The sequence below is a fragment of the Pyxicephalus adspersus genome, chromosome 2 (genome assembly GCF_032062135.1).
Source record: "Pyxicephalus adspersus chromosome 2, UCB_Pads_2.0, whole genome shotgun sequence".
NCBI lineage: Eukaryota > Metazoa > Chordata > Amphibia > Anura > Pyxicephalidae > Pyxicephalus > Pyxicephalus adspersus.
Window position 1 is genome coordinate 82,930,948 of NC_092859.1, and position 25,704 is coordinate 82,956,651.

The following is a 25,704-nucleotide window of genomic DNA, read 5'->3' on the forward strand; positions in this document are numbered from 1 at the left end:
TATTCTTCTGATGTTTTATAGTAGAAATTGCATTCTGTTTAACATGCAAACGTGCCTAGTACTGTAAAAAAATGCAGAAAACCACACATCCACTCATCTGACCAATATTTTGTTAGCACTGTTTTTTCAAGAACTTCCAACTATAAAGCTGCTTATAAACTGATTAGGAAAACAGTGCGAGCTTTGCCAGACAAAAAGCTGCTGCATAATGAACCTTTGCAAATGTTTACCTTTTCCTATTTCTCTCAGTTTGTAGTATTAATAGACATTGTATTACAGAATTTTTAAGACAGTAATATATAACTTTACTACACTGGTAAACTATCAAAGAAATGTGGCTACTACAGTAAGTTGTTTCAGTTGTCTTTGCAGGATTTCATATGAATAAATGGGAACTGACTAATATTTATCATTTTTGTTTCAGGCTTTTTTATGCTGCCTTGGGAATAGTGTGGGGCTAAAGGAAATGAGGAGGAGAAGCCCCAGTGACACTGGCAATCCATAAATCCGCATAATGGATTGCGTGTTGAAGATCCTAACACACTGATTTTGATATTTTAAAGCTCTCCAAGGCTGGAGAGGATACACTTACATCAGTGAAGCTGTGTGATCCAGGAAACCTAGATTAGTTCCGGTCCAGGTTTTAAAATATTTGCTAGCAAATGACTTTGAAGAGATCTTTTCCAGGTTTACTGGATCACCCAGCTTTACTGATGAAAGTGTATCCTCTCCAGCCTTGGAGAGCTTTAATAAATCAGGCCCTTCATCTCAAGTATCCCAGGTGTGCAAGGGAAAAACAGTATACAGTTGCAGGACAAAACAAGGCTATTTTTGGAATTTCTTATCCAAAATGCTCCTCGACTTTGTTCTAGGTAGCTAGAAACGCTGAGGGTGCATTGAATTGCAGGACACCTCTATTAAAGCAATTTCAGGCATTTTTATAAAACTGCATATCATATTTATTGCATATCGTAACATTGTTTCATTATTACATATCTGCAACAATTGCTATTATTATTTATTCATATCCACTTAATCTTAGCTTCAATTGTTTAAAAAAAGCACCTAGAGTCTTGAAAATGAACATGAATGGAAATTATATTCACACATAAGAATTTCTGTAAAATAAAGAATAATAAACAGAATAATAAAGAGTGTTGCTGTGCTGTGTCTGGAAGTAGTTTTTGTTTTATGATAGAAAAGGAGTTATGGATTTCATCCTTTCACACAACACACAGTTCAAGCCATGTTGTAACTTGAACACCTTTTTACCTTAAATAATAAAGGACACAAGAAGTTAAATGGTAATTTTTAATGGTATATTTTAATTAAAATTGATCATAAAACCTTAACATGCATATAGGGAGCACATCCCACCTACTCTTTAGGGTATATTCAGATGCATATTAGAAGGGATTGGCAACTAAACACTATGGACTCCATTTACAAAACAGGGAATCTGTCATAACCTTGAACATTCCCTCATGACAATCCATCACTGCTATTGATACACATAAACCTGGAAGATTCCCACAAGCAAAAGTTTAAGGGAATGTCTGATTCCCTGTTTTATAAATCGACCCCTAAATGTTGTCGACATTTTATTGCTTTCAGATAAAATGTTTATCTGCAATTCCTTAACGTTTGGTTGACATCTAGCATACAATTTTCAGATGCATTTGTTGCCAGTTTAAAGTGGAAATAATTTACTAGCAATATTGGGATGAAGCTGTTTACCAAATATGACCTTAACATTTGCAATGGTGTATCCAACTAACCAACTAACCAGCTAACTATTGCTCGCTACTTTGTAGATTTCACCTTTGGCATACCTAAAGCTGAAACAAATCAGGAGATCTACAACAATAATGGTATAGTAAATGACTTCCTCCTAGTCTGTATTGTGTATGTGTTGACCTTGGGTAAAATGTTTTGCCAATATTCACAAATTTTATTTCAAAGCATATTTTTTCCCTTATGCTACTTTTTACTTAGATTGGCTCAGATTTTTTTTTTTTCAATAATGTGTTTTGTTGCTGTTCAGTTAAATAAATATATTTTTTCAAAAGAACAAGATGTTATATATTTAAAATAAAAAACATTTATGTATAACATGTAATTTTATGATCTCTATTGTAAAGATCCACACTGCACCACAATGCTGAGGTAATCTCTAAAATGCTAAAAAATGTAGCAAGAAACTGTCATTTGAGTATTCAACCATAAAGCATGAAAGGTACCAACATTGATGTTTTAAAATACTTCCAAACAATAGAACAAAAGTAATGTTTCTTTGAATAATAATAAGAGAAGTGCAAAAGTGGATTAATATCCTACTCTCGTTAGATCTGTCCATCAGGTTATAGTAAAGAAGGTTCTACATGACAGAAACTTCATCACCAGGTAATAATAATGCTTACGATTATAATGACATTATTACAGAATAATTATAGTGCCTAATAAAACCGATTCTGGGGAAAAGGAGGAGGATTGGTACGTTGTGACATTATTACCTGGCCAGTAGAATTTGGGCTGCTGGAGGTTCTTGTGTGTTTGACTGACAATGGTTTGATGTAGGTGGTGCTGGGCTGTGAAATGGGACAGATCTCCTAAGAATCTAAGAAGAGCTGTTCATCCTGTGGGCAAGGATATATCGATCTCTTGGCAGGGTTGGGAACATTGCACACTGTGGGGAAGAGGGTCAGGAAGTGGTGGAGGAGGAGAGATTTGATGGGGGATGAGGAACCCTTTACCTGACATGAGTTATTTGGGGTGTACAAAGCCAAGAAGAGTTTTAGGAGAATGCATAAAAGCAGAACATCAGGTTCTGTAGGTTACCTTGCAGGCTAACATTTAGATCATCATTCAGTTCTTCAGTTTATGCTTTGTGTTGACATTGATGAAGAGGCTGGGAACTATGGCAGTCCATTTTTACCAATTTAAGGGAGTATAACTACTAAAGCTGTAGTATTACAATGGACTCTTCCATCTCAAAGTGACAGGAATTACTGTCTTTATTCAGATTTCCAGTGGTTCAGTTTGGACTTGAATGCTTTATTAGAAATCTGTTGTTTGATTACTAGGTAATATCAGCCAGTGTTGTTAAAGCATTGTAAATGCTTGCCATCTGCACCTACCCTTAGCTTTTCAAAAACCCATTTCTGCAATACTATCATCCTCTAAACTCCCTTTTGTTAATATTCTTGTGATACAAGAACCTTCATTTATGGTACAGAAAATGAACACTGGAATATACCCACTAAATAACTGTTGCTGTATCGTCCTTGAGAAACCCCAGTATAAATACAATTTATTTCTCTAAGCCATAGGTCAGATTTGCATCTGTTTTAGAAGTCTGATTGCGAATGGAGATACATTAAACATCGAGCGTGAAAGTTATACAACAAATGTTTTATAGTAGAGTCCCTGTACAGAACCAATGCATTATATGATGTCTTTTTGCATAACAAATTACTAAGCTAAATTAACAACAAGATACATTGTGTAACAATGAGGTAAAGCACTTGAAAATGATCATTTACATCTAAAAATCCCAAACATAATAAAACACAACTAATAAACATTTAGGCTTTTTAAGATGGTAAAGTATTTAGTTTGTCTTTTTTTCATTCTTAGGACCTTTTTATCCTTCAGTGTATTTATACATCTTCAGAAGGTAAACACATACAGTAAGAAAATGTAAATAACAGTTGCATACCAGGTGGATTTCATTAATTTAGGTTTACTTGCTTCTTTATACACAGTAATTACTGACCTTTTCAGATGCTAGCAGACTAAAAATGTTGAAAATATATATAGTGAATTCATCATCAGGAATTTAGGCCTACCATATAACAAGCCCAGAGGTCTACGGGTAATGCTATCTTCAGTTATCAGTGACATATTCAGTTCAAGCTATGTTCCCAGTGTTCCGTTTGTTTTTACCTTGAAAGTCTAAGTTAGCATTCCAGGTTTTTTTGGAAATCTATAAGAGTGGCTTGTTGATTGTTCACAGGCTTTGATTGTGACAATAAAGAGGTTGAATAAGAACACTAAAAAAAAAAAAACACCATAGATGTTTCCCACAGTAAACTATAATCACAAAGTGAGTCCTTTGAAAAAAATGCATCATTGCAAATAGCAAAAAATGTTATCCATATCTGGCAGCAACAAGCATGATATTTGCAACAGAGTAATACATAAATTCAGGTCTATTATGGCCATCAGTGTTGTACCAGTCTTTGATAAATGGCTTAACTCTTTACTTACTCTAATTTTCCTTTTACATTTATGTGTTCTTTGTTTTTGTCCCTTAACTTGGGTGAATAAGAGTGGGAAAGATAATGTGGAACAAGTGTATGTTCTATACTGGTCACACTTTGGACTAAGAGTTATCTCTCCTGCTTTTATAAAAGAAACGTCATTATAAACTCATTAAAAGGTAGATATTGAACTCATGATAATAGTTAATAGTAGATAATAGTTCCAATAATGGAACTTTTAAGAAGTGACAAACGATCCTTATTGCTAAAGATAGAAACAAACCAAACAAGAACACTAAGCTATTATAAGACACTAAAAAAGAAGTTCACAAGGTCTATCTAAAGAAATGTGCCATATTGTGTTCCAAATGTAGCTGGTGGTTGTACTATTGGTGTTTGTAGAACAGCATGACTTTAATATTGATTTCCCTACACATTTGATATCTAACAAGCCAAATGAAAGCTTGTATAGAAACGTCGATATCTACCATTTGCCTGTAAAGCACAATACTGTCAACTCATTTTTTCCATTACAATCAATTCAAATGTATGCTTCAGAATTTGTGTGCAGTTAGGTATTAACTCATCATAGAAGGTCTGCTGACATACAAAACATATATAAAACGTTTCTGTGGGTGTCAGCTAAATTCTGCATTACATTTAATATGGCCAGTGCAATCCTTTTACAATATCCCATGCTGTACCAATAAACCAGACAAGCCAATAAAATGAGCTTCTGTACATTGCTGAGAATAAAGGTAAACATCCAAGTTAATAATAATCATTTGCAAATTTCAACATTTCTTTTCTATTGCCCAGCATAACATTTTCTTTGAGCCACCATCATTCTGCAGGTTATATTAATAAAAAGTCCTAAAGGACTTTAAAACTCATTTACAAAATGGTTTGTATAATAATATACTTTGAGAGCAGCACGCGTAAGCATTATTGTGTTGTTTTAGGGCAGCACATTCATTTTGAACGTGCTGCCACAATTGATGCTTGAACCACAATATGCAGATACAATAGGATCTATTGTATTATGCACAAGCATGAAAGTACCCTCGGTTAAATAAAATATACATATGTAAATGTTTCATGGAATATCCAATATTTGTGATGAATACCATGGGCCTAACTTATCAATGCTCTCCAAGACTGGAGAAGACAGACTTTTTATGAGTGAACCTGGGTGATACAGCAAACTTGAAATGGATCTGGTCCAGAATTGAAAACATTTGTCAAATAATAGCAAACTATTTTAAGAAGTCCATTCCAGGTTTAATGGATCACCCAAAATCCCCCATAATAGTGTATCTTCTTCAGTCTTGGAGAGCTTTAATAAATCAGGTCCATTGTGTTAAAATGCATTTCAAAGCTTGTTTATAATGAAGAGATAAAAGGTTTTAAATGCATTTGTGACTACTCTCAATGCTCAATAACAGAAAGCATTTTCACTGTTTCCTGGGTGGTTATTTTTTAGGTTTTGACTGTACATTTCAGATTTGACACCTCTTATATTTGTTTTCCTGTATACTCATGACTGTTTTGTTTTATGCACACCTTATTTTATGGGCTGTCTGCAGAACTCTGTGAATAATAAATTCCCCAAGCTCAGAAGTAAAATGCTATTTTTAATGAAATATGTAGGAGTGAAATTCCTGTGACACTTTTAGGTTATGCAGTAAAAAATGATTTATACTAACCAAGCACTTTAACAAGACAGCTAATTATAAATGAGACACTTTTAAAATGAATGAAAAGAGTATCTTGAAAGTGTAAAGCCGGTGATCGTGCCTTTGATCCATTTTAAAATATCAGGCAATGTGAGAGACAAGAATCAGGAAATTTATTCATGCCGCAAAGTAAAAACAACATAAATGTGTAGGTGTAAAGGAAGAAAAGAAATAGTAGTGTTCTGATAATTATGCTCAAGTTCTTAACACTTGTATAAAAAAAAAAAAACTTTTTATACTATAAAGATTGAAATTGGGAAGTTGCATTCATACACTGCTATACTCATTAAAGTGGAAATACAGCCTGACATAATGTACCTGTACTATTCATCTTCCAACTCTCTATTGCCTATATACTTATCCTACATTTCTTTGTCCAAAAGTAATGTCATCTGTCATTTCATAGTACATTAGTGGTGGTTAGGGCATATCTCGTTCAGAAGAAGTGCTGTACAAGTGAAAAATAAGGCATTTTGTTCTGTCTGCCATGTCATCTGTCACTGGTAGTCTTCCTGGATGGTTTGTACTACAGTTACAAGCTTTATCTACCTCTGTCTGTACATTAAAAGAACATTCTTCTCACAGCAGACATCCAAGTCTGGCATACTTCAGGCTTCTTCAGTCTATCTAAGATAATAAAGCTAAATGAATTACATATATAACCTATACAAATTACTAACAGTATTCTGTTCCTAGAAATATGAATGGAATGGCAAATCTATGGGAACATAGGTACAATTTTGACTATAGTTCTGCTTTAAAAAGTGATACATTATATACATTTGGGCATTCCAAATGTACGTATTTCTCTGACAAATAGAAGTGGTATAGTTGCACTTTCATTATTATAGTCTTTCCATTGGTTATCTATGCACAACTCTACATATCATTGGATCTTGGAAGACATTTAATATGGCGTGTTGCCTGTACATATGTATTGACTTTCTATGAAAATCATATTACTTATTGTTACCTAACCAGTGATCACTCTGACCATGCATCTTGGTGGTTTGATATTAACTAGTGATGGGTGAGTATACTTTCATGAACTAGAAGGATATTCTCCAGAGACAGGTTAATGTACTTTGAAGGTATTTACTAGAGAAATGTAAATCCTAGATGTTTGTATGAGGTACAAACCACCATCCAACAGAAGCCTGTTCTCTATTTCCCTTCATGAATGGTTAAAGCCTGATGTGTCCATTAACTACCATCCATACTCACCTCCCATTGGCTTTGTATAATGTAAACATAGTCCTTTTCCTTTGGCTCTGCTGCCAATATAGTTGGATATCAAGACAAAAACAGTCAGTATAAAATAGAAGCTATTTGGACAAAAAAATGAAAGCCATATGCACACATATGCATTCTGTATAGTGTCAACAGCCATACAAATGCACAGCAAATTTAAAGTACATTTGTCCCCCTCTTGTAAATACCTTTTTAGGTACAATAAAGTGCAATCATCCCCTCTTTATATAATAAGTTCCTTAAAGTATACTTGTTCATCTCTAATAAATACCTTTCATGTAATTTGGCCAAATCCATGAAAGACCATTTAAATACCACAAAATACCCTTCGGTACAGAAAAAAAGACTTGTGGATAGATATACCAGTCAGTGACTGTAATATTTGTGAGTTGTTACCTTGAACAGAATTGTTAATGTAACAAAAATCTAGGTATACAATCCAGAAAAAACAAGTATACATGTCCTAGATGTTAGGGCAAGTACAATTAGTGTTTTGCCAGCACATGGTTAGCATTGACACCTTCTGTATTTCCATGCAGAATTTAAAGCAGCTCCATACTTGCAACTTGATATATCTTGAATAATATATATTAACACAAATGTTTTCACAAAACCTTGTGTTGGTTTGCTGCATTTTATGGAGAGATGCCAGCAATTCAATTGTATTATTCGTCAGTGAATGTTGAAAAGTAAATCCTACATAATATTTTATTATAAATATAATGTAAAGACTTTTTTAGAGCTGCATAACCTTGTCTGTGTCAGTACTTTTTCACTTCTCTGGGTGAGTGGTTGCTTTGCTAAGTTTGAGTATTATTATCCACATTATTAGATGTAAGCTTTATGGAGACTCTGACTGTTTTTTGTGACAGATTCTCCTTTTTGTATGAAATAAAATATGGAGGGCATCCTACATAATTCTAGATTTTGAAAGGAGTGGGCTGTGTAGACAGAAAGACAAAATGACAGCTCTCCATCACAGTGAAATGTAATCCAAGCTAATGTGTAAATTTTGACTAATCCTTTATCACACCAAATTTGTATCCAGTGAAATTAACTGTGAAGCTCTAAGTACCCTCTGAGGACAGATCCTGTATGACTTGCACCAGCAATAATACACACTTAGCTAAAGCTTTGAAACCCGCTGTTAAAATGTATAAAAATCTAATATTTTGTATTTAGTTGTGGAGTGGGCAAGGGAAGGTTAGAACTCTTGTCAAGTTTTATTGTACAGTACGATGCACGAGCCGGCATACAAAGCGTCACCTCTATTTGTCTTTTTTTTTTTGAGTTCCCTCTTGTTCACACAATAATAAATACTTAAGTATTTCAGCCTAGGTGACTAGTTGCAAACTGCTACACACAGGTTATCCCACCCACCAAGGGGTGTAGCAATCTTCAATGAGATACAAAACAAATACAACTATTTATATAAAAGGCAAATTTGAAAGACAAAGAGGTAATAAAACAAGCAAAATGCTTAATAGAAATATAGGCACATATTAAAAAATCGCACATCCCATCTGTGTTTTAACCCTTACGGGATCCTTGTCTCCCACTCCAGAAGCCTCCTGTGCAAATCAACCCCTCCTAGGGGAAAAGATGAAGCTTTTTCATTTGAATGATAATATGCTAAAGGATCCTGGCCCACAATAGTGATTTCCAGTACTACTGCAGAGGTGTCTGGTGGTACAACCCCATTCTTGAATGCTGCATTAATTCCATAAACCATATTTTGGTACCACATTTAATACATTGTAAAAGAGGTAAAGTATCCCCATTCAAAATGTTCTGGTCTTGTGTGCATGTTACAATACCTACCGTTTCACACTCCATATTATAAACAATCCTGCATGGAAAGCCAAATCCTCTAACCTACTTACTGCTATTGGTACAAGGAAAACATGAATGCCAGAGTTTCCCCTTACTATTAGCAAATCTAAAGACATCTTCAAAAATCTTACACGTTTGATAATCATAAACAGTACACACTCCTATAACTTTCCAACTATGAAGCAACTTGGCAGGCCCTATTGATGCCTTTGCTTTTCATTTTCAAACCTGAAGCATGATGCCATGGAGCCCTAAGCTTACTCAAAGCTATTGAAAATTAGGACTTACCTATACCCTTGATAATTTCAGTCATGGTGAATAAACTTATTGTATATGATGGGTAGCAAGTAATATCTTACCCTTTTTGCAGTTTACATTTGTTGATATAACACCAAAACAACAAAAAACATATTCAGATTCAAATATAGTTACTAAATTGGTTCCAACTCGCATTGATTCAGAACATCTTTCATTAACCCATAAAAATGTTCTTGCTGTGAAATGTACTCCTCTATAGTTCCTAGGGACCAGGGACTCTATGCTATATCATTAGAATAGGAAGTAAAGTCTGCCAAATTGAACACAGACCATAATAAGGGTTTTACACATTTATCATCAATAACTAAAAAAAAGTTGTGGCTTTGCGCACTTTAAAAAAAGTATTATATCATTAAATGTAGAGCTCACAATTAATGAGTCAAAAACAAAATATACAGAATGTACAAGAACACAAAGGGCTCTATTTATAAAACAGGGAATCAGACATTCCCTCAAACATTCATGAGAATTTTCCAGGTCTATGTGTTTCAAGGGCAGTAATTGATTCTCCACCAGGCATTGTTTAAGGGAATATCAGATTCCTTTCTTTATAAATAGAGGCCAAAGGGTACTGTCTGATCATTATATAGTCAAACAACAAGTAACATCACTATAGAGATTAAAGCTGGAACCCACGGTGGTAAGCGTTTCCATGCCTAAAAATCCCTAATAGAAGGTTGAGCAATCACAATCTATAAAACCATAATAAAACCAGTGGCTACATATAGCTGTGAAACATGAACATGTTAATCCGGCACAAAACTATAATATTGCATAAATCTATATGCCTATACAAGACATAAAACTGAATGTGAAGAATAAGAATGAACCATGAATTTGAGCAATAATTATTTGGTACAGACATAGTCAGGTTCCTAAAAGCTCAAAGAATAGCATGAATTAGGCCCTTGGAGATAAAAGATGAAAAAAGAGCAGCCATAAGAATACTACAATGAAGACCAAGGGGACAGAGTGTACGAGGAAAGCAAAGAAAGAGATGGATGGACAATGTCTTAGAGGATATTACAAAAAAGGGAATGAAAAATTGGAAGCATAAGGCGTCAGATAGATTGGAATGGAAAAATATAGTGAAGCAAGTCAAGGTCCACAGAAGACTGTAGCACTGAGGGATGAAGAGGAAGAAGAAAGAAATGTATGATATAATTTTTTTTTATAAATGCATGACAAGCTTAAAAAGTGTTTTTTTTTTCTAACATTTAGATGAATTTTAAAGAGTATAATTGTCACAAGAAATGTAAGACAGCTGCCAATACTAGTTGCCTATCTTTAGTACTTTCAAGTCACAGACCTGGGAGAACCATACCTATAGTGAAAGACGTGACTAAGGAAGTTCAAATGCCCCTTGCAGGCTCACCTTTGCAACTCCATAGTACCTCTTCCCACCCCACCTCAATAAATACAACCCATTGTGGTTCAAAATGGCCAAATGGTCACTTTAATAACATATTTAACAAATATTTATCATATTTACATATTAATAACCATAAAAATATTATTAATAATATTAATATTCATAATAATTACCTAAACATGACCCTAAAGTTTTAACCTCCCATTCAGTTTGCAGGTCCCCAAAGTTTAACCCAACCATTTTTAACTTTGGATCTGCCCCCACTGATATGTTGGATACCACAGACAGGAACGATATCAGCCATCACCAGACTATCCAATCACCACAAATCCACCTCCAATCGCTGTTACCTCTCTCCACTCCTTAGGTCCCATTTCAGAGATGGTCCCCTCAACACTTTTTTACCCCGATCCATACACTGCCCTCAAGGACCCCAAAGTGCCCCCCAATCCTACTTCATTTGGGGGACATTGGATACTGTACCCTGCTGTACGTTTCTGACCCCCAACCTCCTGTACCTTTCCTATAAATATCTCCTATCTCCCCACTACTGCACCCCCACCTCCCTACCATTCAACACTTAGACATAACCCCAATTTAGTTATATACTGACTGCTCCCCTTTTCCTCCCAGTCCTGTGGACCTTCAGCCAATCTCACTTTGTTCCCTGGCTCCTCGGAATTGCTAATCTCGTGATTGACTCAGAAAGTATTAAAGCATTATGAAAGATAAAACAAAGACTTGGAATTAACATCTTCATAGAAAAGTCAGCCTACAGCATCTACTCTCATGACAGGTTTACTTTGGACACCTTATTCTTATAGCTACATAAAGAAACCTGCTTGCCGAGAAACGACATCACAATCAAATGTCAGCCTTTGGAGCTGTCGGTCTCTTAAGACATCTTTACCAATCTGTAGCATTTTGTTGGGCTCAGCATTTTGAGAACAAATGCTATATTTATTGAATGGAAATAATAATACAAGCACCAGCTGAGTATTATAAACAAAAATTATAACATGGTGTGACAGAGAAGGAACTGCTTTATACCACATGATTTTCTATTTAGTGCCAAATCAAACAAGTAAATTATATTAGCTGTATTAGTGCAAACAGAGAAAAAGGTGCACAGGTAACTAAAATGTAGTCAGTCATAATTATACAGGCTGTATGTATGACATGTCTTGTGCTCTTCAACAGTTTCACAGGCTGAAACTGATCCACTGGTCTAAGTAAAACAAAAACATCCTTTATCACACACCAACGTCCACATGAAACATGTTCATTTTGATCAGTTAATGAACGCAGAGATTGACAAAATGTTCATGCACCTGCAAAACTATGCCACAGATGCATGCCCAGAGTAATGACTTGGCAGAGGCACAACGTTATATATTGGCAAGGACTTGCCATGTTGGAAAAACAGAAATACACGTTTAGTGAGCACAGTTGGCTAATTCTGCAGGTGACCAGATTTTAATTGGCTAATTCAGCCAAATACTGATAGCACTGATGTTGCACGCAGTGCCATCTCTTTATCTAGTAATAGATAACAGCATAGTTCAAAACTAGTGCTAACTAGTTTATTATATTTTATTTACCATTACATTATTTTAGCAAAATGTTAAAGTAAGATATAACAGTGGTCCCCCATCAAAACTTTTTTTTAAAAAGATGTAAGGTTGGGGAGATTGGGCTTTATTTGTTATTCTGGTGTCAGAGAAAAAAGTGAGGGAACATTTTTTTTTAAAAGAGAAAATGGAGAGCAAATTTAACCCAACAGCTTTTAAACCTTTTTACTATAGATTTAAAAAATCTGGGGTTCTACTACAATTTCACCTTTTCATTTCTAATAAAATGTAGTTGTAGATGTAGGAGTGCAGTGTTAATGGTGTTATGTGTTTTTATATATATATGTGTACACCATTAACTTCACTGTGGTGTGCCAATATGTCACGTAAGAAATGGTGTCATTACAAGGATAAAACAAATCAGGAACCCTTTACATAGCATAGATGGCCAACTCATCCATGAGTTCCTCTGCACCAGGGAAATGGAACAAGTGGGCTTAAGAAAACCAGTGCTGAAAAAATATAAAAACATTTTTATAAAAATTGCCATCACTGACTTACAATTGCCATCACTGACCTACTATTTGCAAAAGTTACTGAATGCTGGGAGCTCCAAAGAAAGCTGATAATGGACAACATGGTGAAATAATAAAACATCTCCTTTTGGAATATCCACTTTTCCCCATCCAAGCTAGTCAATGTGGCATGGTACACTGTCTGATTTCCAAAAAAATCTGATCATATCATAAAAGGCCTATCTGGCTGTGTTTGCTGATGTGTCAAAAGTTTTATATCCTGTAAACCCAAGCGCTGGGACAAAGACCCTAATCACAAAATCATACAACATACTGCACACTGCAAGCTTCTTCCAATATAAAGAAAAACTTGCAAAAGGCCAAACAGAATACGTCAAATTTATTAGCTGGAGGACATTCAGCATCCTCTAGGGCAGGGGTCTGCAACCTGTGGCTCTGGAGCCGCATGCGGCTCTTCAGCCTCCTTGTTGTGGCTCCCTTCAGCTGCCGCGGGGAGATCTCTGATGGGGGATCCCCTTCCTCCCAAGACACTGCGGAGGAGGCGGGTTCCCTATCCGGTGTGCTAATGAAAAAAATCTACCAGTGAAATAAATCTACCACGGGGCGTGTACAAATGGGTGTGTACAGTGACATCCCCCTCCTTTGAACCCCAATTCCTCTGGAATAGGGAGATGTACAAAACCAAAAATGTAGGTGCAAGTGGGGGACACCTGTGACTAACACCCCCTAAAATTTACTTGTTAGGCTATCATCAGAACATAAAGAACTCTGCCCATCAAAAAATCTACCGTTACACATTGCTGGAGGCACCTGAACCCCAATTTCTCTGGAACAGGAAGGGGGTACAGGTGAACAAAATTAGAGGTGCAAGTGGGGGACACCTGTGGCTAACACCTCCTAAAAACTCCACCCATCAAAAAACCCCTACCCTGTTACACATTGTCGGAGGCTTCTAGCACCTAAACCCCAATTTATGTGGAAACGGGGGTACAGGTGAAAAAAATTTGAGGTGCAAGTACGGGACACCTGTGGCTAACACCTCCTAAAAACTCTGCCTATCAAAAAAATCTACCCTGTTACACATTGCTGGAAGCATCTAGCATCTGAACCCCAATTTCTCTGGAACGGGGGGGAGGCGGTACAGGTGACCAAAATAGAGGTGCAAGTGGGGGACACTTATGGCTAACACCACCTACAATTGAATCGCTAAGGCATCGTCAGAAAATAAAGAACTCTGCTCATCAAAATAATCTACCCTGTTACACATTGCTGGAGGCTTCTAGCACCTGAACCCCAATTACTCAAGATTGGGGGGTACAGGTGAACAAAATTAAAGTTGCAAATGAGGGACACCTGTGGCTAACACCCCTTAAAATTTCATCGCTAAGGCATCGTCAGAACATAAAGAACTCTGCCCATCAAAAAAATCTACCCTGTTACGTTAGAAGTCTCCAGCTGATACGTTAGAAGCTGGAGGCATCTAGGGGCATAGTTCAGTGTTAATAGTGCATAGTTTCAAAGTAGGCCTACACATGCACACTTGTTGTAACAGGTAAAATTAAAAAAATATTAAAACTTTTAAAAGTTTATAAACTGTGTTATGTTTTGCAGCTCCAGACTATTTTTCTTTAGTGGAAGAGGAAGCAAAATGGCTCTTTTGATAGTAAAGGTTGCTGACCCCTGCTCTAGGTCTTTCTACCCCATCCTTTTTTCCTTGCTCCCCTCTTTTCTTTATTTGGCTTTCAGCTCCCCACATGAGCTCAGTGTCCCATGTAGGCAATACCTATAGCTATCTGAACTGCTTATGCACTCTGCATTTGCCAACAAAATGCCTCCAGATTGGCAGCCACCTATAAGGACATTTTGAGGGCTGATGCTTACATCACACTGCAGTCCTTTCTCACCAGCCATGATATGCCTTTATTGCACAGAGAAGAATGATATCACTAACAAAGTATATATTGAAAACAGAAAAGTTTTGTTGAAACAGTTTTTAGTATGTTCAAAATATATATGGCAAAATTTTAAAACATTTAAAACTTATATGAGGTTTATACATATTATTAGTGAAATAAGAATGTCAAAGGCCAAAGGATAAATAAAATGTTTCATAAATTAGCTGTATTACGCATACATCTTTTTCAGGTGGTAAATATAGCTCAGTGTAAGTGTCCTTGTAATTGTCATCAAGAACTGAAAGCTTTTATTTAATTCACATCTTTATACACAGTGTCTAGGTGTCAGGGAAGGACAGTATATCACTCACGCATGTAACATATTGGCAGTAAGGCTCTGAATATAACAGGCACAACTTCTTCAAGTAAGTATTTTTCTGTCTTGTGTGATTAATTAATGAATCCTGCAAATGATTAATGAGGATTGTAACAGCAATACCCTGGCAGCTACAGAAGGTAATGAGTTTAAACTCTCGTCTTGCCACCCATTTCTTATTCACCTGCACAGCTGCAAATTAATGGGACAAACTGACAAGGAAATTAAGAAACCTGAAGAATTAGCACATTGTGAGTGGGCCATATACCTTTCACATCCACCATATAACACTAAACCTGCATGCAAACACAGCCGTGGAGTTCTATAAATCCAGGTATAAAACTAGTTCACAACATGTGAGCATTAAATTAAAAGAAATCATGTTACTTAAAGGTCAGCTCAAAAATAATTAAAAACTGATAATCTGAACTTGCTACATCTAAAATAAACACCTAAGCCAGACATTTTCTTAAAGTTAAGGGCTACTAATATCTCTAAAAACAGCCAAAAAATGTATCTTTCATTTTAACAATGTGAAAGGATCTATCTTAGACCTGACAGTCTGAAAGATGTTGTGTCTGAGCCCACCTCCTGTTACATTATGCTGAAGGACAGTTTTCATAATGCAACGAATAATGAAGCTCCAGTTTAATCATGAAAACTGATATGATTAGCTATGATACAGGGGAATAAAAATACAAGTGATCATTTTTAAAGTTCTTTTAGATATTTTGGACTATTAAACTTCCTTATATTTTTCATGTTAATTTTTGCATTTTTTTACATTCTTTATTTAACAGAAAGAAAGGGGGCTGACATAGTTCAAACAAGTATGCATGTACAGTGCTGGAAGAGAATCATTTAAAAAAGAGAGATCCAGTGTCAAATCATCAAGCAGCGACAGAAGTAGTAACAGCACTTGTTATTTACACTACAGTCCCATTTCTCTTCTAAAAGCTGTAAAAGGAAAGGCCTTTCTGTCTCCCCAGACCTCTGTACTTATAATGAGCAAGAGGAATGAGAAAGGTGACAAGCCACAAATAAGTTAACACTCAGATCCCCATTATAATACGTCAAGTTCAGTTAACCCGAAGAAATGGGGTCTCTGGGAGAACATAAAATGTTTCAAACAGGCAAGGAAACCATAAGGGCAAAAAGCAATAAAGGAACATCTACTTAGGTTTCCCGGACTGGACTTCACCTTTAAATACATATTCCAATTCAGACGGTGGTCAATTCACTTTACATACAATTTTAAATATCCTCCTCTTTTTTTCAAAACCTTTTACCATTTTTATTTATGTTGGAGGGGTTGCTTTCCAAATGCTACCACAATGCGGTCAGTGTATGTACATGAATCAGAAAAGGGGTTCTGGATTTAAAAAAAAACAAACAAAAAACTTCTGTATCCTTTAAAAAGTTTTATGAACCTAAGGTGACAAAACCCTATCCAGTAAAGTAGGAGCTGGGACAAACAAGGATCCTACCACCACATTAGACCATTATATATTAGCAACAGATAAAAAACTTGTGTAATAGGATATTTAACTCTGATATATTGTTTGAAATAACACCTTTTTCCCATCAATGCTAAAATACGATTCCTTGTCCACTTGTCAGAAAGTTAAATCGCATATATATATATATATATATATATATATATATATATGTTCACATAGGATTAACATAAGAAAATCTGTAGAAAAAATAAAAAAATGATTACTGCATCTCAATTAGTTCTCAATTAGTATAAAAAAGTTTGAAACACAAAATGATGTAAAAATATTAAATTAAATCAAAAAATCTATATACTTAAAAAAAAATTGTTTTAATTTTTTCAAATTAAAAAAAAAATACATAATACACTCATACTAATATATAAACTATAAAATAAATGTTCTTGAAAACAATGTACTGCTTTTACACATATAAATCCAACTTCCCGGTGACTCATCAATGCAGAAGCCAGCTGGAGGAAAAGAGAAGAAGACGGAGATAGTGGCAATGGACGGCGCGGGACGCCGGCAGATCAGGTAAGGCTGTATTTACTATTACTTCCCATAGTTTTACCTACCCCGAGTGTGACTCGGGGTTACTGCTTTTAGCAACTTTTTTCTACCCCGAGTCACACTCGGGGTTACCGCTACGGAGGTTAATAACTTATGGGTCCTGAAAATGGATAACAATAAACCTTTCATCTCACTTTTCTGTTTAGAAAAGACGATAGGATTACCTATAAGTATTTCCTTTCCCTTATTACTAAATGAGTCACCTATTTGTGAAAAGATTAAATTAAACACATTACAGGATCTTGGCTAACTTGTAGAGAACTGTGTATTGTGACAGGTTAAGCTGTTGGGCCTAAAGGCAAAACAAGTAACATTTTTACACTTTGATTTTTGTAATCCAATTTAGAGAGCTGTTTACTTAAAAGGAAAATCTCTTCAAGGTAAAGGTGATTTCCACCCCTGTACACTTGAACTGGTGCTACTTGCAAATACTTAAAAACACTTGTGCAATCCTGTTTAAGCATTTCAAAGTGATTTTACAAGCAGTTTTAATTCACAAAATAAGTGAAAAAAAGATTAGCTCTTCTAGGCAGCTTGCAGCCGCTTGCAAATATCTTAATACGGCTATAAATGATGCAGTAAAATACCGCTAGTCCGAACATACCCTACATAACAGACTTTAAGTTACTCATTTATTTTGCGAAAATCTCAGGGGATCCCATGAAATCTCTTTGTTTTGCAATATACTTTTTATTGTGGGCTGCTATATTTGATATTTTTAGTAACATTATCTTATGATCACACATCAAATTAATTACATAGCAGAGACTAATAGTGCTTTGACCTTCTGTGTTCTATTCCATAGACAAGAAGATTAATCGCTCAACATTCACTCATTTGGAAGAGTCTTGAGCGATTTTTCCTATTTAATATATTCTTGTGTGATTAATCTCATGAGACTTATCGCATAGCAACCATCCAGCAATCACCTTCAGTAGAAGGAAAGACTAATTTTTGAATTTGGATTATTTTTTAGTCTCTGAGATTAAAAATCAAAGATTTAGTTCAAATATATTTATTCTGACACACAAGCACCTATTTGTTATATGACATACAAACTGCCCACTCCAGCAGAAATATTACTTCCAGTATGTAAAATACCTTCTGTAACACTTTATTAATGAGCTGAAACTGTAGTTCCACAATGTCATGCCCTTTATGTAAATACCATTTTTACCATTGTTGCATTAACATTTCATTTTCATTAACTGCTATATATATATATATATATATATATATATATATATATATGTATTATAATCTGTGGTTTGCACATTTACTATTTTGTTGAGTAAATCAGATGATGTAAGATGTAGTTATAGTAATTCCTCTGCAGAAGAACCCCTACTAATGACCTCACAGTAAGCAAAGTCTTCCCTTTCGAGCACTAATTTCAATAAACTGATATTGTGAGTAAGTTTGTGATGATTTTTGTTTTTTTTCTATCAGTTTTTAACAACTGGTAAAAGTTTTCTTTCCCTGCAGTACACTTTTTGTATAAGCCAGGGGGTTGGCAAACTCTGGCCTTTAGGCCAGATACGGGCCTAGCCGGTGGTTTGTTCTGGCCTAACGGCCCCTGGCCGATCCAGCCAGCTCCAGAGCCGCGGGTTGCCGGGGGGAATTAGTAACTACCGGTGCCGCTGGAGCTCCGGTGCTGCCTCCTTGCTGTTTCTTCCCTATTTACCGCGGCCGATGCAGCCTACATTCCGCCAGCTCAGTAAATAGGGAAGGCTGCCTGAAGGGAAATCCCTCTCCTCTGCATTGCATACGGAGGGGAGGGATTTCACTTCAGGGGCGTTCCCTGGTGGTGGGCGGAGCCATTAGGGCGGGACTCAGAGTGGCCATAAAAGTTTGCCTACCCCCTGGTTTAGGCGAAGCAACAGTTGCTTGAAAAATTCCATGATAATTGCAAGGCCGTGTGAGTCAAGCCTATACCCACCATCAGTTTTGGTGAAAGATCACTCAGGGTTTTCTCAACAATTGCACCTTCCCCATCTACTAGGGAGTTCTGAATGATAAGCACATGTTTCTGCAGATGTCACTGCTCAGTGGCTCCAAATATTTTGTTGTCTTCCAGGTTGTCATTATGCTGTCATGGACATTAAGAATAACTTTTGTGGCCATGGACATAGAGTACTAAAAAAATTCCCCAAACTTCTATCTAATGAGAATCTGTGGTGGGACAATGTTTTTTGGGTGATTAGTTGAGCATCCCTACCCAACCCTTGGGGATAGTGGACAGTCTAAGCTATTTGTGTTAGTGAATAACAAGACTTTCTCCTTTGATACCAGCATCATGAAGATGCACACTAAAATAGGCCTGAATTGAACAAGGAAGGTCTTTACATACCAGATAAGTGAAGCCAGATACATAGTAGAAGTAGCTTTTGGCATACCAACCTACATATATTGGGTATTCCGCACTGTCATCAGCATCCAAGTCAGGATTATTTCTGATGTTCTGTATGTCCGTCTTGTGTTTAGAATGTGGACCTTGTTTCTCATGAGTTGCAGAGGCATCGTGTTGGAAAGGAAAGTCCTGCACTTGTCTGTCACTTTCATAAACATCATCTTGGCCAACACTTACAGATGTCCTGATGGGATCCGTTTAGGTAATAAAATAGTACCTTTAGGGCTTAAAGCCTTTTTTTAAATATTTTACTCTGGAATTAAAGAGACTCTATCAGAAACAAAACTGCAGGTAGGGTCGATTGCCCCACACCTTCCTTCATTTCCTGAAAGACAAACCTCTCACTCCAGGGCAGTATTAGAGCTTACCATTAAGCCATGTCTCCTAATTCATTACTGGCCAATAGAAATGTGTAGAAGGCAAGAATAGCAAGACAAGCTTCAGCATCATCAGAAAGTTCTAAAGCTTTGCCTGTCAGAACAGTATTTGGCCTAGGAGGCTGCTGCAGGAATGTACAGGTATCTTCAATTTCCTGGACTATGAATATCATAAAGTTACCCCTAGATAGGCCTGAACTGGACAAGGGAGCTGAAATGTATAAACAATGCTTTTAAAGTTTTTTATAAGAAAGAATGCACTAATTAACCAATCAAAGAGATGGTATAATAAATCCATATTAGGGCAAGGGCTTGCCTAATAATATATGTTTATCCCTAATATATGAAAAGAGTTCTTTACTGTAAGAGTTTCTACTAAGAATGATACATTTTCACTTGAATTCCAAAAACAAAATAAATTCCATTTAGAAATTCTTTAAATACTTTTAAACATGAAGGCCATTCATTTATTTATTTTTGACCTTTTTATCTCAAGTCCCAGTGTGAACTCATTACTTTTTTCAAAGGCCTATCCAATATCTGGAAGACATTGCTGACAAAGGCTTTTAGAGCATGTGTTTCCTCAGGTGAGATAACTTTAAAAATACCCTAAAGCTATATTGTACAGAAAAGCAACCCTAGTGATTAAGGTCTTTACAACACAAACTAGTTTCCTGGAATCTCAGCTTTTTTAATAACAATTGGCAAATATAAGTGATACATGCCTTAAAATTCTTGTACATCTGGAGGTAACATGATTGTGAGGCGATGAGTTCTCATATTCTTCTGAAAATGTTATTACAAGAGTAGAAAAAAAGGTTTTACCCCCTGTTATTGTTTTTAGGTTTTCTAAATACTTTTTATGGGTACGGTGTATAATGTTTTAAATCTACCTAAAGCAGACCTATTATCAAATTTTTTACCTAATACTATTATTATTTACTTGATCTCGAGCATGCACAGAAGGGGTTCTCTTCTACCATATAAAATGCTGATCTCATGCTTGCGCAGTGTGATTGGCATTCTTTTTTACATTTTCCAGAAGCATGTCACCTGATCTGCCTGCATAGTGCGAGATAAGGTGAGGTAGGAAGAAGAACCCAGAAGTAGGGATAAAAGATGGCGGCACCTGGTGTCCAGCTCACACTGGGATGAATGAAGGAAGATGGGACGGTGTGGGACCAACTTGACTTGGATCGCGGGAGGAATCGACAGTTTTGCACCTGTTAAGGTGTTGTTGTTTTTTTGTGATAATTCTGCTTTAATATAAAAATCATTTATACATTTTTATTTATTTTAGTTTATAAACTCTAAACTGGATTTGCCTTAGTGAATCCTAATACGCTCAGTATGCCAAAAAAAATTGTGAATATTCATCCAAGTAGAAAATGGTTCATTATTTTAGACATCAGTTAATTCTTCAGTTATTTTTCCTTTTTCCTAAACAACAAAAACAACAGAATGCGCCAAAGAAAATATATCTACAAATCAAATGAACCATACTACAAATACAAAGACAAGTATAAGAGATACCTGTATATATATACCAAAGATCAATATTCCTGCATGATCTCTCCTGACATTTTTAAATGATGTTGCCATAAAAATATTGCTAAAATGTTAAGAACTAAACAGTGCAAGCTAATCATAAATACACAAAAGATTTTTTTTATATATAAAGATTTGCATTTATTTTTTCTAATTTGATTTGATGCATGGTAATGTTCTATGTATAATTGGTTGTTTTGTGTATTTATAGTTAGGCACTGCTGTATAATTGGTGATATATAATTTATGTATAGCATTGATAACTTGTCCTTTCGAAAATACTACCATGTAATAAGGTTGTAAAATAAATGTATTAGTATAGTAAGTTAATATTATTTGATTAGAAAATACCTAATGGTTATCACCACCTAATTTGTAATAATGCATTCACTACTCTCTTTGGCTGTAAATTAAAGAGTTGTTTGGTGGCTTCCAGAAGAATGCTATTTTACTGGAAGCCACTACCTGGCTATGTATTTTTATTGTTGTTGTTTTTTAAAGTTTTTCAAGTCAGGTATTCACTCAGGGCAATCTGGGAGAGTCATATCCCAGATTTTGTCACTTGGGGTCAAATCACTTGGCTTGCGGGTAAGCTTGTTGTTTCAGTTATGTCTTGTGGTTTTTTGCTGATGGCTTCTCTCTGACTTTTAGGGATTGTCATCATTGTCTCAGGCGATTTGTGGGCTCAGCTACAACCATTCTACTTTAAAACACTGTGTTCTACCAAACTGTCACTATGGAAATGTTTTATAGAGGGCATTCTGATATCATTGATATGTCATGTTTTATTATCTTTACTTCTCTTGGCAATGGGTATCCTTTCTTTGGTTAGATTAGCCTGACAAAGACCATGATTTACCACTGAACAACTTGATTGCCTAGTTTAGCAACCTTTTCCTGTGGTTCAGAATCCCAGAAGACATTGCATTATAAGTTCATATTAAGTTCAAATGATAAAAAGTACTACTTGGGACAGAGTGTTCTATTTTTTAGACTTCAGTTGTGAACATATACTTTAACATAAAGTACACTTAACCTGCCTACCCTGACTAAACCAACCCAATATTCCTTGCCTGACTGCTAAAGATTACTCAGTTAGGGGCTAGGCAGGCAAAATAGGCAAAAAATTACCATTTGGGTAGAATTATTTAACTTGTCATAAAATGGCTGGACTGGCTTTGGAAACCACAATGTGTCTCAAATACCAAAAAAATTTAATAAAATAGTATGGTATCTAAGTTTAACACACAATTCTCTCTTACTGGAACACTTTATTGTAGGATAAAGGTCACAGTACCCCATTCAAATATAACTTTTGATGATTTATTGATTTGACATGTATTTTTAACATTGGAAATGATCTTTCAGGTTCTTTCATTCTGTTTTATGGAGAGGTGAGAGTTCTCTCCTCCTTGGGCTTGTATAGTGATCATTCTCGATCAGTTGGAGTCTGGAGTTTGTATGTTCTTCCCATGTTTGCATGGTTTCCTCTGAGCGCACCAGCTTCCTCTCACATTCCAAAAACATGGTTAGGTAATTATTTTTCCTCCAAAAAATGGCTTTGTCAATGGTGGAGATATTAGACTGTAAATCCATCTAAAGATCAGTTAGTGACATGACTGTGGACTTTTTAAAGAGCTGTGCAATATGTTGGAGCTATATAAATACAAGATAATAAATATATGATTTCAAAGTTTTATCGAATCCTTACAATATTGTTCTCTGGTTTTTACTAGGTAATAACTTGGTTAGATGTGTTTTATTACATACATATACTTTATTATTTATATATATATTTTCATATATATTAAAACCTGCATACAGTTATAGGGATAAATATGTGTGAGAGAAGAACTTAGGGGCTTTTTTGTATTTTTTCTTTATTTTTTACATGGTTTCTAAATAAAGTAATATTAAAGAAAATGTGAATGTTCGATATAAAAGTATGAAAAAACAAGTTTTTAGGGTTATAAACTATTGTAGGTGCCAAGTAAAACTGCAGCTGTATGGCTGGTCTGCTCTGCCTAGAACTAACAATGTAAATCAGATATAGTTTCTATTTCAAATATAATTTCCCATACTAAACTGTAACATACTGAATGATATCTATATAGGCAGCTAAAACTAGTTTGTTCATATGCATGTTTATACTTAAAATGATTTCATGTACATATTTCAATGTACATTACAAGCATTCTGTAAGTAATCAGAATCAATTAGCCATATTAAGGACATTTTGAATTAGCACCATTCCATCCAGCAAAATAGATAATTCCTTCTACTGCACCAAACATCGACAGCTGTAGTAGTAATGTTTGCACTGCTGATTACATTGCCTTAGAGACCTAATTCTATTCACGGCAATGTGAAAATGCTTTTACAATTCCATTATTTCAAACTTTCTGAAACTATAATGTTTTGGGTCAGTTTTATTTGGGTATTTACATTTTTAAAATTCATTTTAATCTATTTTTAAACAACACTGGATAATGCATGTTTTGTTACGTTATATCCTACACTTGTTTTTTTTTACTAATATTTGGGTGGTGAATCCAGAAATGACCCCAGTTTTTTGCTATCACATCCAGTTTTTATGATACAGGGTACCCTTAATTTTTGTCACAAAATATACAAATTTTACATACAATGAAAAATAATGAAATAATAACTTGAATGTACTGTGTATTTAATTTTTTTTTGTTCATACAAAAGATTTATTGTTATTCTATGACCTTTTTTTACAGTAAAATATTTGAAAATAATCAGGTAAGCGGTTAAGGTAAAAAATTACGCTTATAGCTTTTCCTGGAATGTTCAGTATTAGGAAAGTCCCGCCTGATGCTCCAACAATAGCCAGCCATCATATGTACATCCCATCTACCCTGATACCGTCCTTCTTTGACCTTCAAATCTTGGTGGAATCGTTCACCTTGCTCATCACTGACTGCACCAAGGTTTTCTGGGAGGTTAGAAAGATGGCTATGCAGAATATGCACCTTGATGCTCATATTGCAACCAAACATTTTACAGCTCTCCAAGAGTTTCTGGACAAATTCTGTGTAATTATTTGCTCGTGTGTTTTCAAAAAGGTCCTTGACAATGGCTTTGAATGATAACCAAGTATTCTATTTGACTTCTGACCTTCTCCTGATGAAATGTTCATCTTTTATGAGCTGCCTAATCTGTGGACCATCAAACACAACGGCCTTTATTTTTTCAAATGACAGGCTAGGAAATGGCAAAATGAGGTACTTGAAACAGTCTCCTTCTGTTGGCAAAGCTTTAACGAACTGCTTCATCACACCCAGTTTTATGTGCAGAGGCGGGAATATAATATTCTTTCTATCAACAAGTGGCCCATGTAAAATGTTTGGATCACCTGGTTTTTGGGCACATCTTGGTGGCCAATTCCTTTCCACCCAATGCCTCTCACAAGCTCTGCTGTCCCACATGCACTAATAACAGGGATACTTGGTGTATCCACATTGCTCACCAAGGTCAACACAGATAACCCAATTGTGTTGGTGATATTGCAACAACTCAATGACTCTCTTTCTGTCTGCATATTCTTCACAAAGAGAAACTGAATAGCCAATTGGGACTGACCCAAATATATTGCCATTGTGAAGGAGGACACACTAAGCTTTTAGCTGTTGATGAATAGTCGCCATTCAGTTGAGTTATAGATTGGAATTCCCAATTCCTCCATTAAACCAGGTATGTTATGGCAATACACAAAGCCACTGTCAGTTCTAAAGTACTGCAGAAATGCAATTTCTCTGGTTCGAAAATACGATACCTTCATTCCTATTTCAAGTAAGTTTTTCTCACACAGTCTTGATGCTAGGAGTTCTGAAGCCTTCTTCGATAGTCCCAAATCACGTGCCAAATCACTCAACTCATGCTGATCAAATCCCTTATGAACAGAATCCTCTTCAATTTCAAACTCTTCATCATTGTTGTCACCTAGTTCATCAAAATAATCATGTTCTTTAAGAGAGGGTTGTGTAACGAAAACCGGCACTGGGATTTTATCTGAATGAGCCACTGGGCAAATAGTCGATGGTAGACTAGGATACTTTATGTTACATTTATTTTTTTATCCTGAAGTTTTCACTATACAAAAATAACAGTCATTGAAATGATCTCC